The sequence below is a fragment of the Plutella xylostella genome, chromosome 17 (assembly GCF_932276165.1).
Source record: "Plutella xylostella chromosome 17, ilPluXylo3.1, whole genome shotgun sequence".
Taxonomy (NCBI): domain Eukaryota; kingdom Metazoa; phylum Arthropoda; class Insecta; order Lepidoptera; family Plutellidae; genus Plutella; species Plutella xylostella.
Window position 1 is genome coordinate 9,749,108 of NC_063997.1, and position 17,156 is coordinate 9,766,263.

The window sequence follows — 17,156 nt, forward strand, 5'->3', positions numbered from 1 at the left end:
TATATGGCGCATTTGTGTAGATAAATACAAACAATTATTATTTAAAATAAAAACTCCCCACTTTTAAGGGAAAAAATATTTTCCGAAAAATCATACAAAATGTAAATCAACTTTACCACAGTTTAAGTGCCGAGCGCAGCGAGGCCATAGTCCTTCTACAAGCTATACCAAAATAAAACCAGCCGAGCGCAGCGAGGCATCCGACAAGTGACCCTACCATAAAGAAAAGAAATACGAGCGAAGCGAGGCATTACGTATCATAATTATTAATATCAATAAAGAAAAACTACGGAAAAAGTCCCGTTTACGAAGTGGAAAGCCGAGCGAAGCGAGGCAAAACAACCTAAACCATCATTCCAAAACCTAGAGAGCCGAGCGGAGCGAGGCAAAACTACTGAAACCAACATCCGAAAACCCGACGAGCCGAGCGAAGCGAGGCTAAAGCACAATAAACAGCAAGTACCTATGTAACTGCAGAGCCGAGCGAAGCGAGGCAAAACAACCGAGACTACCATTCCGAGACCTGGAGAGGAGCCGAGCGTAGCGAGGCTAAACTACTATAATCACCAACTGCCTGTTTAACTGGAGAGCCGAGCGCAGCGAGGCAAAACAATCCAAACCATCATACCAACAAACACAAACCTTGGAGAGCCGAGCGTAGCGAGGCAAAACATTTCAAAACATTATACCACAACCAATGAAGAGCCGAGCGCAGCGAGGCAATACAACTCAAGTATTACCTAACCGTAAAAGTGGAGCCGAGCCAATCGAGGCAAAACAATGCGAACCACCATACTGTAAACCCTGGAGAGCCGAGCGAAGCGAGGCAACACTACTCAAACCTTCGTCAACACAACTACGTATATAACCTGAGAGCCGATTGTGGTTAAGAAATAACTTGAATGAATAAAAAAGAAAGACAAAGTTTAAGTTTGGCCGCGTTTATAGTTCCATATACGTGTGCAACGAATTATGAATTAAATTTCAGTAAAGCTTATTTCTATAATGTTAAAAAACGCACTTTATCCTACTTACTGTGTCTTAAACACCAAACCCACATAAGAAATTAATGAATAAAAAAAAGCCTGTAAATTTCGTTGCTATGAAAAAGTTTATTTTCAGGACAGAATAAACTAATAATCGAGACGCTAGAAAAACGCGCGAATGGAGGTGACTCAGATTTATGAGGTATTAAAGAACCCAATATTTGTACACAAAACGATGTTCGCTCGCTACTAGGTAAAGTTTACGAAACCAAAAAACGTCCATATAGATCAGTTTCTCTACCGTATTTGTGTGAGACAATCCGTAATTTAAAAATAGTTTTCACGGCAAATACCTATTAACATTCCTGTGGAGTTTTAAAAAACTCTACAGGAATTGGGGTCGTATGGGGTCGGCATTTTGTGAGTGGAACATATTCATTGCCCGGGAGTGTACAACGGATATTTCTTGAATTTGTAAGTTGTGAGTGTATTATGAGAAAATCAATACCCATCTACTACCAAATTTCATACTGAAATTAGATTTCAAGGGAAAACTAAACCCCATAAAATATTCGATACGTTATAGTCAAGTGAATAACCGTATCTCACCAAAATTCATACTGAAAACCGTATCACACCTAAAACAAAATCATCAGTACCCCTTTCATGAAGAAATTCATAGTAAAAGCAGTTTATAAGGCATAACAAAACGCAACAAGGATTTGCTACGGTATGGTCACGTCAATACCTTGCTGAATCCGAAATTCATACTGAAAACTGTAACCCCACCTGAAATAAAATCATCAGTACCCCTTTTATAACGAAATTCATACTGAAAACAGTTTTTAATCCAAAACAAAACACAACAAAGACTTGCTACGGTTTGTTCAAGTCAATATCCTGCTGAAACCGAAATTCATACTGAAAACTAATCCCACCTGAAATAAAATCATCAGTACCCCTTTAATAAAGACATTCATAGTGAAAATAGTTTTTAATCCAAAACAAAACACAACAAAGACTTGCTACGGTTTGTTCAAGACAATACCTTGCTGAAACCGAAATTCATACTGAAAACTAATCCCACCTGAAACAATATCATCAGTAGGTACCCCTTTAATAAAACAAACATAGTGAACCCAGTTTTTAACGCATAACAAAACGCAAGAAAGATTGGTTACGATATGTTCAAGTCAATACCCTGCTGAAACCGAAACAAAGGCATCAAAGCACCGCGCGGCTGCTTGCAGCCCGCGCCACAACGCAACCTCTAGTTATAATATATATAGCTGGATTACCACTGACTGACTGACTGACATGATTGTTCTCCCAGAAGGAGCCATTTTTTGATATAAAAATGTTTTAGGGAAATGTACAGGGTGCTCGGGTGAGTAGAGAAAAACCTCGACTTTTTAAAAAAAGTTGTAAAAAAAAAAAATTTTTTTTGTTCCTCTTTTTTGGTGACCATACATTTTTTTATATTTCGAGGGTGTGTTTAGAATGTCTGACAGATTATAAAAAAAATATAAAAAAATAAAAAAACAAAATGGCGGCCGAGTTGCAGTGAAGCAAAGTTTAGGGCGTGTCAGACCCGACTTGAGGTGAATTGATCTCCCGGAAGGGGGGGAGATAGGGGGATGGTGTTTTTTGTAAACGGTGGGGCACATGATGAAATTTATGGGAAAATTCCAAAAAATTGTTTTTTTTTTACTGCAGGGGGAGGGGAGATTTTTTTATAAAAACGTGTTTTTTCGGGGATTTTCAAAGCATTTTTTTATTGTGTTGGGGGCATTTGACAAGTTTGACTTGTATGGAGCGGTTATGCAGTTTGACAAGTAAAGTTGCCATGTGAAAGAATTTTCCCCATTTTTAGGGTAAATTTCAAGATTTTCCCCAAAAACATGAAAAGTAGAAATAGCCAGTTTTAATTTTAAAATTTGATGCAGTTTTGTCGGAAAGACCTGTACTAATGACATTTGACCATTTTTATTACTTTCGACTGGCAACCCTGCGCGATAGGCGAGATTATATTTTTTCGGATTTTTTTACGTCGACCCAACTTGAGGTGAATTGATCTCCCAGAAGGGAGGCAGGTGGGGTGATGATTTTTTTTGGACACGGTCTGTTGTATGGTGCAGTTTATGGGAAAATTCCGAAAAATTGAAAAAACAAAATGGCGGACTGCTTTGGCGGCCAATTTGTAAAAGTGACTTTTTTTCACAATTTTTGATTGGTTTTTTAACATGTTTCGAGTGGTTGGGGAGATTTGTCTTGTATAGCACATTTGTGTGGTTTGTAGGGTAGACTATACCAGTTAAATAAATTTTCCCCATTTTTAGGGAAAATTTTGAGATTTTCCCCAAAAACATAAAAAATTGAAATAACCGTTTTGGATTTTAAAAAATGATGCAGTTTAGTCAGAAAGGCTCATACTAATGACATTTGACTATTTTTATTACTTTCGGCTGGCAACCCTGAGAAATACGGGAGATTATATTTTTGAAAAAGTTCGACGTCGATTCAAGTTGAGGTGAATTGATCTCCCAGAAGGGGGGGAGGTGGGGTGATGTTTTTCTTTGTACATGGTTGGATATATGGTGAAATTCATGGGAAAATTCCGAAAACTGCAAAAATCAAAATGGCGGATGAAGTGGCAGCTATTTTGTAAAAGAGAAATTTTACATGTTTTAAGGCTATTTCACCTGTATTGAGTGGTCTGACAGTTTTGACTTGTAGAGCGCGTTTGTGTGTTTAGGTACGCTTAATTTTTCTATAAAATAAAAACTCCTCACTTGTAGGGAAAAAAATCAAAATTTCCCTAAAAACATGGGAAATTTTACATAAATATGCAATTTTATCGTTTTGTGATGGTCCGAGGGGATTCAAATGTATGGCACGTTTGTGTAGTTAAATGCATAGATTTTTAATTAATAATAAAAACTCTCCACTTATAGGAAAAAAAAACAAAATTTCCCTAAAAACATGGGAAAATTTACATAAATATGCAATTTTATCACTTCGATATGGTCTGAGGGGTTTCGAATGTATAGCGTGTTTGTGTAGTTAAATGCATACAATTTTAATTTAAAATAAAAACTCCCCACTTATGAGGAAAAAAACAACATTTCCCTAAAAACATGGGAAATTTTACATAATATGCAATTTTATCCCTTTGAGATGGTCTGAGGGGTTAGGAATGTATAACGCAATTGTGTAGTTAAATGTATAGAATTTTAATTTAAAATAAAAACTCCCCACTTGTAGGGAAAAAATCAAAATTTCCCTAAAAACATGGGAATTTTTTCATAAATATGCAATTATATCCCTTTGAGATGGTCTGAGGGGTTATAAATGTATAGCGCGGTTGTGTAGTTACATGCATGTAATTTTAATTTAAAATAAAAACTCCCCACCTTTAGGGAAAAAAATCAAAATTTTCCTAAAAACGTAGAAAAAATTACCAACATTAGCAATTTCATCCCTTTGAAGTGGTCCTACAGATTTATGGTATATGGCGCATTTGTGTAGATAAATACAAACAATTATTATTTAAAATAAAAACTCCCCACTTTTAAGGGAAAAAATATTTTCCGAAAAATCATACAAAATGTAAATCAACTTTACCACAGTTTAAGTGCCGAGCGCAGCGAGGCCATAGTCCTTCTACAAGCTATACCAAAATAAAACCAGCCGAGCGCAGCGAGGCATCCGACAAGTGACCCTACCATAAAGAAAAGAAATACGAGCGAAGCGAGGCATTACGTATCATAATTATTAATATCAATAAAGAAAAACTACGGAAAAAGTCCCGTTTACGAAGTGGAAAGCCGAGCGAAGCGAGGCAAAACAACCTAAACCATCATTCCAAAACCTAGAGAGCCGAGCGGAGCGAGGCAAAACTACTGAAACCAACATCCGAAAACCCGACGAGCCGAGCGAAGCGAGGCTAAAGCACAATAAACAGCAAGTACCTATGTAACTGCAGAGCCGAGCGAAGCGAGGCAAAACAACCGAGACTACCATTCCGAGACCTGGAGAGGAGCCGAGCGTAGCGAGGCTAAACTACTATAATCACCAACTGCCTGTTTAACTGGAGAGCCGAGCGCAGCGAGGCAAAACAATCCAAACCATCATACCAACAAACACAAACCTTGGAGAGCCGAGCGTAGCGAGGCAAAACATTTCAAAACATTATACCACAACCAATGAAGAGCCGAGCGCAGCGAGGCAATACAACTCAAGTATTACCTAACCGTAAAAGTGGAGCCGAGCCAATCGAGGCAAAACAATGCGAACCACCATACTGTAAACCCTGGAGAGCCGAGCGAAGCGAGGCAACACTACTCAAACCTTCGTCAACACAACTACGTATATAACCTGAGAGCCGATTGTGGTTAAGAAATAACTTGAATGAATAAAAAAGAAAGACAAAGTTTAAGTTTGGCCGCGTTTATAGTTCCATATACGTGTGCAACGAATTATGAATTAAATTTCAGTAAAGCTTATTTCTATAATGTTAAAAAACGCACTTTATCCTACTTACTGTGTCTTAAACACCAAACCCACATAAGAAATTAATGAATAAAAAAAAGCCTGTAAATTTCGTTGCTATGAAAAAGTTTATTTTCAGGACAGAATAAACTAATAATCGAGACGCTAGAAAAACGCGCGAATGGAGGTGACTCAGATTTATGAGGTATTAAAGAACCCAATATTTGTACACAAAACGATGTTCGCTCGCTACTAGGTAAAGTTTACGAAACCAAAAAACGTCCATATAGATCAGTTTCTCTACCGTATTTGTGTGAGACAATCCGTAATTTAAAAATAGTTTTCACGGCAAATACCTATTAACATTCCTGTGGAGTTTTAAAAAACTCTACAGGAATTGGGGTCGTATGGGGTCGGCATTTTGTGAGTGGAACATATTCATTGCCCGGGAGTGTACAACGGATATTTCTTGAATTTGTAAGTTGTGAGTGTATTATGAGAAAATCAATACCCATCTACTACCAAATTTCATACTGAAATTAGATTTCAAGGGAAAACTAAACCCCATAAAATATTCGATACGTTATAGTCAAGTGAATAACCGTATCTCACCAAAATTCATACTGAAAACCGTATCACACCTAAAACAAAATCATCAGTACCCCTTTCATGAAGAAATTCATAGTAAAAGCAGTTTATAAGGCATAACAAAACGCAACAAGGATTTGCTACGGTATGGTCACGTCAATACCTTGCTGAATCCGAAATTCATACTGAAAACTGTAACCCCACCTGAAATAAAATCATCAGTACCCCTTTTATAACGAAATTCATACTGAAAACAGTTTTTAATCCAAAACAAAACACAACAAAGACTTGCTACGGTTTGTTCAAGTCAATATCCTGCTGAAACCGAAATTCATACTGAAAACTAATCCCACCTGAAATAAAATCATCAGTACCCCTTTAATAAAGACATTCATAGTGAAAATAGTTTTTAATCCAAAACAAAACACAACAAAGACTTGCTACGGTTTGTTCAAGACAATACCTTGCTGAAACCGAAATTCATACTGAAAACTAATCCCACCTGAAACAATATCATCAGTAGGTACCCCTTTAATAAAACAAACATAGTGAACCCAGTTTTTAACGCATAACAAAACGCAAGAAAGATTGGTTACGATATGTTCAAGTCAATACCCTGCTGAAACCGAAACAAAGGCATCAAAGCACCGCGCGGCTGCTTGCAGCCCGCGCCACAACGCAACCTCTAGTTATTATACTATATAAAGCTGGATTACCACTGACTGACTGACATGATTGTTCTCCCAGAAGGAGCCATTTTTTGATATGAAAATGTTTTAGGGAAATGTACAGGGTGCTCGGGTGAGTAGAGAAAAACCTCGACTTTTTAAAAAAAGTTGTAAAAAAAAAAAATTTTTTTTGTTCCTCCGTTTTGGTGACCATACATTTTTTTATATTTCGAGGGTGTATTTAGAGTGTCTGACAGATTATAAAAAAAATATAAAAAAATAACAAAACAAAATGGCGGCCGAGTTGCAGTGAGGTAAAGTTTAGGGCGTGTCAGACCCGACTTGAGGTGAATTGATCTCCCGGAAGGGGGGGAGGTGGGGGGATGGTGTTTTTTGCAAACGGTGGGGCACATGATGAAATTTACGGGAAAATTCCAAAAAATCTTTTTTTTTTCATTGCGGGGGGAGGGGAGATTTTTTTATAAAAACGTGTTTTTTCGGGGATTTTCAAAGCATTTTTTTATTGTGTTGGGGGCATTTGACAGGTTTTACTTGTATGGAGCGGTTGTGTAGTTTGGCGAGTAGAGTTGCCATGTGAAAGAATTTTCCCCATTTTTAGGGTAAATTTCGAGATTTTCCCCAAAAACATGAAAAGTAGAAATCGCCACTTTTGATTTTAAAATTTGATGCAGTTTTGTCGGAAAGACCCGTACTAATGACATTTGACCATTTTTATTACTTTCGACTGGCAACCCTGGGCGATAGGCGAGATTATATTTTTTCCGATTTTTTTACGTCGACCCAACTTGAGGTGAATTGATCTCCCAGAAGGGAGGCAGGTGGGGTGATGATTTTTTTTGTACACGGTCTGATGTATGGTGCAGTTTATGGGAAAATTCCGAAAAGTTGAAAAACAAAATGGCGGACTGCTTTGGCGGCCATTTTGTAAAAGTGACTTTTTTTCACGATTTTTGATTAGTTTTTTCACATGTTTAGAGTGGTTGGGGAGGTTTGTCTTGTATGGCGCATTTGTGTAGTTTGATGGGTAGACTATACCAGTTAAATAAAATTTCCCCATTTTTAGGGAAAAATTTGAGATTTTCCCCAAAAACCTGAAAAATAGAAATAACCGTTTTGGATTTAAAAAAATGATGCAGTTTAGTCAGAAAGGCTCATACTAATGACATTTGACTATTTTTATTACTTTCGGCTGGCAACCCTGAGAAATACGGGAGATTATATTTTTGAAAAAGTTCGACGTCGATTCAAGTTGAGGTGAATTGATCTCCCAGAAGAGGAGGAGGTGGGGTGATGATTTTCTTTGTACATGGTTGGATATATGGTGAAATTAATAGGAAAATTCCGAAAACTGCAAAAATCAAAATGGCGGATGAAGTGGCAGCCATTTTGTAAAAGAGAAATTTTACATGTTTTAAGGCTATTTCACCTGTATTGAGTGGTCTGACAGTTTTGACTTGTAGAGCGCGTTTGTGTAGGTCGATGCATTTAGTTTGCTTATGAAATAAAAACTCCCCACTTTTAGGGAAAAAATCAAAATTTCCCTAAAACATGGGAAATTTTACATAAATATGCAATTTTATCGTTTTGTGATGGTCTGAGGGGATTCGAATGTAAGGCGAGTTTGTGTAATTAAATGCAAAGATTTTTATTTAATAATAAAAACTCCCCACTTATAGGAAAAAAAACAAATTTTCCCTAAAAACATTGGGAAAATTTACATAAATATGCAATTTTATCACTTTGAGATGGTCTGAGGTGTTTCGAGTGAATGGCGTATTTGTGTAGTTAAACACATACAATTTTAATTTAAAATAAAAACTCCCCACTTATAGGGAAAAAAATCAAAATTTCCCTAAAAACGTATTAAAAATTACCAACATTAGCAATTTCACCCCGTTGAAGTGGTCAGACAGATTTATGGTATATAGCGCATTTGTGTACATAAATACAAACAATAATTATTTAAAATAAAAACTCCCCTTTTCTAGGGAAAAAATCAAAATTTCCCTAAAAACATACAAAAAATTACCAACATTAGTAATTTCACCCCGTTGAAGTGGTCAGACAGATTTATGGTATATGGCGCATTTGTGAAGATAAATACAAACAATATTTATATTATAATAAAAACTCCCCACTTGAAGGGGAAAAAATCAAAATTTCCCTAAAAACGTAGAAAAAATTACCAACATTAGCAATTTCACCCCTTTGAAGTGGTCAGACAGATTTATGGTATATGGCGCATTTGTGTAGATAAATACAAACAATAATTATTTAAAATAAAAACTCCCCACTTCTAGGGAAAAAAATCAAAATTTCCCTAAAAATGTACAAAAAATTACCAACATTATCAATTTCACCCCGTTGAAGTGGTCAGACAGATTTATAGTATATGGCGCATTTGTGTAGATAAATACAAACAATATTTATATTATAATAAAAACTCCCCACTTTTAGGGAAAAAATCAAAATTTCCCTAAAAACGTAGAAAAAATTACCAACATTAGCAATTTCACCCCTTTGAAGTGGTCAGACAGATTTGTGGTATATGGCGCATTTGTGTAGATAAATACAAACAATAATTATTTAAAATAAAAACTCCCCACTTTAAAGGGAAAAAATATTTTCCGAAAAATCATACAAAATGTAAATCGATTTTACCACAGTTTAAATGCCGAGCGCAGCGAGGCCATATTCCTTCTACAAGCTATACCAAAATAAAACCAGCAAAGCGCAGCGAGGCATCCGACAACTAACCCTGCCATAAAGAAAAGAAATCCGAGCGAAGCGAGGCATAAGGTATCATAATTATTAATATCAATAAAGAAAAACTACGGAAAAAGTCCCGTTTACGAAGTGGAAAGCCGAGCGAAGCGAGGCAAAACAACCTAAACCATCAATCCAAAACCTAGAGAGCCGAGCGGAGCGAGGCAAAACTACTGAACCCAACATCCGAAAACCCGACGAGCCGAGCGAAGCGAGGCTAAAGCACAATAAACAGCAAGTGCCTATGTAACTGCAAAGCCGAGCGAAGCGAGGCAAAACAACCGAGACTACCATTCCGAGACCTGGAGAGGAGCCGAGCGAAGCGAGGCTAAACTACTTTAATCACCAACTGCCTGTTTAACTGGAGAGCCGAGCGCAGCGAGGCAAAACAATCCAAACGATCATACCACAAACCTTGGAGAGCCGAGCGTAGCGAGGCAAAACATTTTAAAACATCATACCACAACCACTGAAGAGCCGAGCGCAGCGAGGCAATACAACTCAAGTATTACCTAACCGTAAAAGAGGAGCCGAGCCAATCGAGGCAAAACAATGCGAACCACCATACTGCAAACCCTGGAGAGCCGAGCGAAGCGAGGCAACACTACTCAAACCCTCGCAAACACAACTACGTATATAACCTGAGAGCCGATTGTGGTTAAGAAATAACTTGAATGAATAAAAAAGAAAGACAAAGTCTAAGTTTGGCCGCGTTTATATAGTTCCATATACGTGTGCAACCAATTATGAATTCAATTTCAGTAAAGCATAGTTCTATAATGTTAAAAAACGCACTTTATCCTCCTTACTGTGTCTTAAACAGCAAACCCACATAAGAAATTAATGAATAAAAAAAAGCCTGTAAATTTCGTTGCTATGAAAAAGTTTCTTTTCAGGACAGAAAAAACTAATAATCGAGACGCTAGAAAAACGCGCGAATGGAGGTGACTCAGATTTATGAGGTATTAAAGAACCCAATATTTGTACACAAAACTATGTTCGCTCGCTACTAGGTAAAGTTTACGAAACCAAAAAATGTCCATATAGATCAGTTTCTCTACCGTATTTGTGTGAGACAATCCGTAATTTAAAAATAGTTTTCACGGCAAATATTAACATTCCTGTGAGGTTTTAAAAAACATTTTGTGAGTGGAACTTATTCATTGCCCGGGAGTGTACAACGGATATTTCTTGAATTTGTAAGTTGTGAGTGTATTATGAGAAAATCAATACCCATCTACTACCATACTGAAATTAGATTTCAAGGGAAAACTAAACCCCATAAAATATTCGATACGTTTATAGTCAAGTGAATAACCGTATCTGACCAAAATTCATACTGAAAACCGTATCACACCTAAAACAAAATCATGAGTACCCCTTTAATGAAGAAATACATAGTAAAAGCAGTTTATAAGGCATAACAAAACGCAACAAGGATTTGCTACGGTATGTTTACGTCAATACCCTGCTGAAACCGAAATTCATACTGAAAACTGTAACCCCCCCTGAAATAAAATCATCAGTACCCCTTTTATAACGAAATTCATACTGAAAACAGTTTTTAATCCAAAACAAAACACAACATAGACTTGCTACGGTTTGTTCAAGACAATACCTTGCTGAAACCGAAATTTATACTGAAAACTAATCCCACCTGAAACAAAATCATCAGTAGGTACCCCTTTAATAAAAAAAAAACATAGTGAACACAGTTTTTAACGCATAACAAAACGCAAGAAAGATTTGCTACGGTATACTCAAGTCAATACCCTGCTGAAACTGAAATTCATACTGAAAACTGTCTCCCACCTAAACCAAAAGCATCAAAGCCCCGCGCGGCTGCTTGCAGCCCGCGCCACAACGCGACCTCTAGTTATATTATATAAAGCTGGATTACCACTGACTGACTGATTGACATAGTAGTTCTCCCAGAAGGAGCCATTTTTTGATATAATAATGTTTTAGGGAAATGTACAGGGTGCTCAGGTGAGTAGAGAAAAACCTCGACATTTTAAAAAAAGTTGTAAAAAAAAAAAATTTTTTTTGTTCCTCCATTTTGGTGACCATACATTTTTTTATATTTCGAGGGTGTATTAAGAATGTCTGACAGATTATAAAAAAAATATAAAAAAATAAAAAAACAAAATGGCGGCCGAGTTGTAGTGACGTAAAGTTTAGGGCGTGTCAGACCCGACTTGAGGTGAATTGATCTCCCGGAAGGGGGAGAGGTGGGGGGATGCTGTTTTTTGTAAACGGTGAGGAACATGATGAAATTTACGGGAAAATTCCAAAAAATGATTTATTTTTAATTACGGGGGGAGGGGAGATTTTTTTATAAAAACGTGTTTTTTCGGGGATTTTCAAAGCATTTTTTTATTGTGTTCCAGGCATTTGACAGGTTTGACTTGTATAGAGCGGTTGTGTAGTTTGACGAGTAGAGTTGCCATGCGAAAGAATTTTCCCCATTTTTAGGGTAAATTTCGAGATTTTCCCCAAAAACATGAAAAGTAGAAATAGGCACTTTTGATTTTAAAATTTGATGCAGTTTTGTCGGAAGGACTCGTACTAATGACATTTGACCATTTTTATTACTTTCGACTGGCAACCCTGAGCAATAGGCGAGATTATATTTTTCCGGATTTTTTTACGTCGACCCAACTTGAGGTGAATTAATCTCCCAGAAGGGATGCAGGTGGGGTGATGATTTTTTTTTGACATGGTCTGTTTTATGGTGCAATTTATGGGAAAATTCCGAAAAGTTGAAAAAACAAAATGGCGGACTGCTTTGGCGGCCATTTTGTAAAAGTGACTTTTTTTCACGATTTTTGATTGGATTTTTTACCTATTTAGAGTGGTTGGGGAGATTTGTCTTGTATGGCGCATTTGTGTAGTTTGTTGAGTAGACTATACCTACTAAATAAAATTTCCCCATTTTTAGGGAAAATTTTGATATTTTCCCCAATAACATAAAAAATAGAAATAACCGTTTTGGATTTTAAAAAATGATGCAGTTTAGTCAGAAAGGCTCATACTAATGACATTTGACTATTTTTATCACTTTCGGCTGGCAACCCTGAGAAATACGGGAGATTATATTTTTGAAAAAGTTCGACGTCGATTCAAGTTGAGGTGAATTGATCTCCCAGAAGGGGGGAAGGTGGGTTGATGTTTTTCTTTGTACATGGTTGGATATATGGTGAAATTCATGGGAAAATTCCGAAAACTGCAAAAATCAAAATGGCGGATGAAGTGGCAGCCATTTTGTAAAAGAGAAATTTTAAATGTTTTTAGGTTATTTCAGCTGTATTGAGTGGTCTGACAGTTTTGACTTGTAGAGCGCGTTTGTGTAGGTGGATGCATTTAGTTTTCTTATGAAATAAAAACTCCCCATTTTAAGGGAAAAAAACAAAATTTCCCTAAAAACATGAGAAATTATACATAAATATGCAATTTTATCGTTTTGTGATGGTCTGAGGAGATTCGAATGTATGGCGCGTTTGTGTAGTGAAATGCATAGATTTTTAATTAATAATAAAAAACTCCCCACTTAAAGAAAAAAAAACAAAATTTCTCTAAAAACATGGGAAAATTTACATAAATATGCAATTTTGTCGTTTTGTGATGGTCTGAGGAGATTCGAATGTATGGCGCGTTTGTGTAGTTAAATGCATACAATTTTAATTTAAAATAAAAACTCCCCACCTATGAGGAAAAAAAAACCACTAAAACGTAAGAAATAATTTAAGGTTTAGACCAATCCTAGGTCACAGTATAAATATACCTAAGCAGGTACTGTTCTTTTTTGATGTTGGTGCAGTGACAAAGTAGTTAATCTGAAGAAATATGGCACCAACTTCAAAAAAGAACAGTACCTGCTTAGGTATATTTATACTGTGACCTAGGATTGGTCTAAACCTTAAATTATTTCTTACGTTTTAGTGGTTTTTTGAAGTCGGTTTTTAATTTTTTTAAAATTATTATTTTATTTTGTTATTTTTAGTTTATTTGCAATAATTATCAATCAAAAGTAAGATGCAAATGATACCAATATGTCCTACTCGTTAATACGAATCATTCGAGCCCAAACACGAGGTAGTTGCTATATACCGTTGAGGAGTTCCCTTGACTGCCTTCCGTTTCCATCATCAGATCAGCTCAAGGTCACCATCATATCTTTTTGTTATAATAACAATATTTACGTTATAAATTTCATAAGAATCGGTTGATAAGTGCCCAAAATGGAAATTTATACCCCTGTTTTTACCCCTTTACCCACCCTTGGGGGTGGAATAAAATTCTGAAAAAAAAATGGGACCACCCCTGAGCTCAACCCAATACATCAAAAAAAGAATTTTCAAAATCGGTCCATAAATGGCTGAGTAATCGATGAACATACATAAAAAAAAAAAAAAAACATACATACAGACGAATTGAGAACCTCCTCCTTTTTCGAAGTCGGTTAAAAAATCAAAATTTCCTTAAAAACGTATAAAAAATTACCAATATCAGCAATTTGACCCCGTTGAAGTGGTCAGACAGATTTATGGTATATGGCGCATTTGTGTAGATAAATACAAACAATAAGTATTTAAAATAAAAACTCCCCACTTGCAGGGAAAAAAATCAAAATTTCCCTAAAAACGAAGAAAAAATTACCAACATTAGCAATTTCACCCCTTTGAAGTGGTCAGACAGATTTGTGGTAAATGGCTTATTTGTGAAGATAAATACAAAGAATTATTTTTTTAAATAAAAACTCCCCACTTGTAGGGAAAAAAATCAAAATTTCGCTAAAAACGAAGAAAAAATTGCCAACATTAGCAATTTCACTCCTTTGAAGTGGTCAGACAGATTTGTGGTATATGGCGCATTTGTGAAGATAAATACAAAAAAATATTTTTTTAAATAAAAACTTCCCACTTGTAGGGAAAAAAATCAAAATTTCCCTAAAAACGAAGAAAAAATTGCCAACATTAGCAATTTCACCGCTTTGAAGTGGTCAGACAGATTTGTGGTATATGGCGCATTTGTGAAGATAAATACAAAGAATTATTTTTTTAAATAAAAACTCCCCACTTTTAGAGGAAAAAATATTTTCCCTAAAAATATACAAAAAGTAAATCAACTTTACCACAGTGTAAGTGCCGAGCGTAGCGAGGCCATAGTCCTTCTACAAGCTATACCAAAATAAAACCAGTCCATATCAATTAAGAAAAACTACGGGAAAAGTCCCGTTTAAGAAGTGGAAAGCCGAGCGAAGCGAGGCAAAACAACCTAAACCATCAATCCAAAACCTAGAGAGCCGAGCGGAGCGAGGCAAAACTACTGAAACCAACATCCGAAAACCCGAAGAGCCGAGCGAAGCGAGGCTAAAGTACAATAAACAGCAAGTGCCTATGTAACTGCAGAGCCGAGCGAAGCGAGGCAAAACAACCGAGACTACCATTCCGAGACCTGGAGAGGAGCCGAGCGCAGCGAGGCAAAACAATCCAAACCACCATACCACAAACCTTGGAGAGCCGAGCGTAGCGAGGCAAAACATTTCAAAACATTATACCACAACAACTGAAGAGCCGAGCGCAGCGAGGCAATACAAATTAAGTATTACCTTACCGTAAAAGAGAAGCCGAGCGAAGCGAGGCAAAACAATGTAAACCACCATACCGCAAACCCTGGAGCGCCGAGAGAAGCGAGACAGCACTACTCATACCCTTGTCAACACAACTATACCTATAACCTGAGAGCCAATTGTGGCAAAAAAATACCTTGAATGAATAAAAAAGAAAGACAAAGGTTTGGGCGCGTTTGTAGTTTCAATTATGGATTAAATTGAAGTAAAACACAGTTCTGTAAAAAAAGGTCTTAAACAACAAATCCACGTAAGAATAAAAAAGCCTGTGTATTTCGTTGCTATGAAAAAGTTTACCTTCAGGACAGAGTAAACTAATAATCGAGACGCTAGAAAAACGCGCGAATGGAGGTGACTCAGATTTATGAGGTGTTAAAGAACGCAATATTTGTACACAAAACGACGTCGGCTCGATACTAGGTAAACTTTAAGAAACCAAAAATATACCATATGGATCAGTTTCTCTACCGTATTTGTGTGAGACACTCCGTAATTCATAATGAAAATTGTTTTCAAGGAAAATATTCACATTCCTGTGGAGATTTTTTATGTAAAGACAAATTCAAGAAATATCCGTTGTACACTCCCGGGCAATGAAAAAGTTCAAATTACAAAATGCCGACACCATACGATACGACCCCAATTGTTACAAAGATTTATAATTTTAAATTGGAACAAATTATTACCGTCTTTAGTTGGTAATATCCTGACGCTCTGCTGAATGTACCTACGTCAATGTTGCAGAAGACGGCATTAAGCTAGATTTTTCCGTTTAGCTTTTCTCAGTGGAACCTTTTCATTGCCCGTCAGTGTATTGTGGCAAAGTCAATACCCATCTGTTACCAAATTTCATACTGAAATTAGATTTCAAGGGAAAACTAAACCCCATAAAATATTCGATACGTTACAGTAATGTGAATAACTGTATCTCACCAAAATTCATACTGAAAACCGTATCCCACCTAAAACAAAATCATCAGTACGCCTGTTATAATGAAAATCATAGTGAAAACAGTTTTAAGTCATAACGAAAAAAAGAAAGATTTGCTACGGTATATTCAAATCACGTTTCTTTTCAGGACAGAATAAACTAATAATCGAGACGCTAGAAAAACGCGCGAATGGAGGTGACTCAGATTTATGAGGTATTAAAGAACCCAATATTTGTACACAAAACGATGTTCGCTCGCTACTAGGTAAAGTTTACGAAACCAAAAAATTTCGATATAGATCAGTTTCTCTACCGTATTTGTGTGAGACAATCCGTAATTTAAAAATAGTTTTCACGGCAAATATTAACATTCCTGTGGAGTTTTAAAAAACTCTACAGGAATTGGGGTCGTATGGGGTCGGCATTTTGTGAGTGGAACTTATTCATTCAGTGTACAACGGATATTTCTTGAATTTGTAAGTTGTGAGTGTATTATGAGAAAATCAATACCCATCTACTACCAAATTTCATACTGAAATTAGATTTCAAGGGAAAACTAAACCCCATAAAATATTCGATACGTTATAGTCAAGTGAATAACCGTATGTCACCAAAATTCATACTGAAAACCGTATCACACCTAAAACAAAATCATCAGTACCCCTTTAATGAAGAAATTCATAGTAAAAGCAGTTTATAAGGCATAACAAAACGCAACAAGGATTTGCTACGGTATGTTTAAGTCAATACCCTGCTGAAACCGAAATTCATACTGAAAACTGTAACCCCCTTGAAATAAAATCAAAAGTACCCCTTTAATAAAGACATTCATACTGAAAACAGTTTTTAATCCAAAACAAAACACAACAAAGACTTGCTACGGTTTGTTCAAGACAATACCTTGCTGAAACCGAAATTCATACTGAAAACTAATCCCACCTGAAACAAAATCATCAGTATAAAAAACATAGTGAACACAGTTTTTAACGCATAACAAAACGCAAGAAAGATTTGCTACGGTATATTCAAGTCAATACCCTGCTGAAACTGAAATTCATACTGAAAACATTTTC

At 36.3% G+C, this 17,156-nt stretch overlaps 1 protein-coding gene across 1 annotated transcript in view; it reads left to right on the forward strand.

Annotated features, from left to right (window-relative positions):
• LOC105380235 (dynein axonemal assembly factor 5) overlaps window positions 1-17,156 on the forward strand; it is a 40,922-nt gene that overhangs the window by 21,541 nt on the left and 2,225 nt on the right. The window lies entirely within an intron of this gene.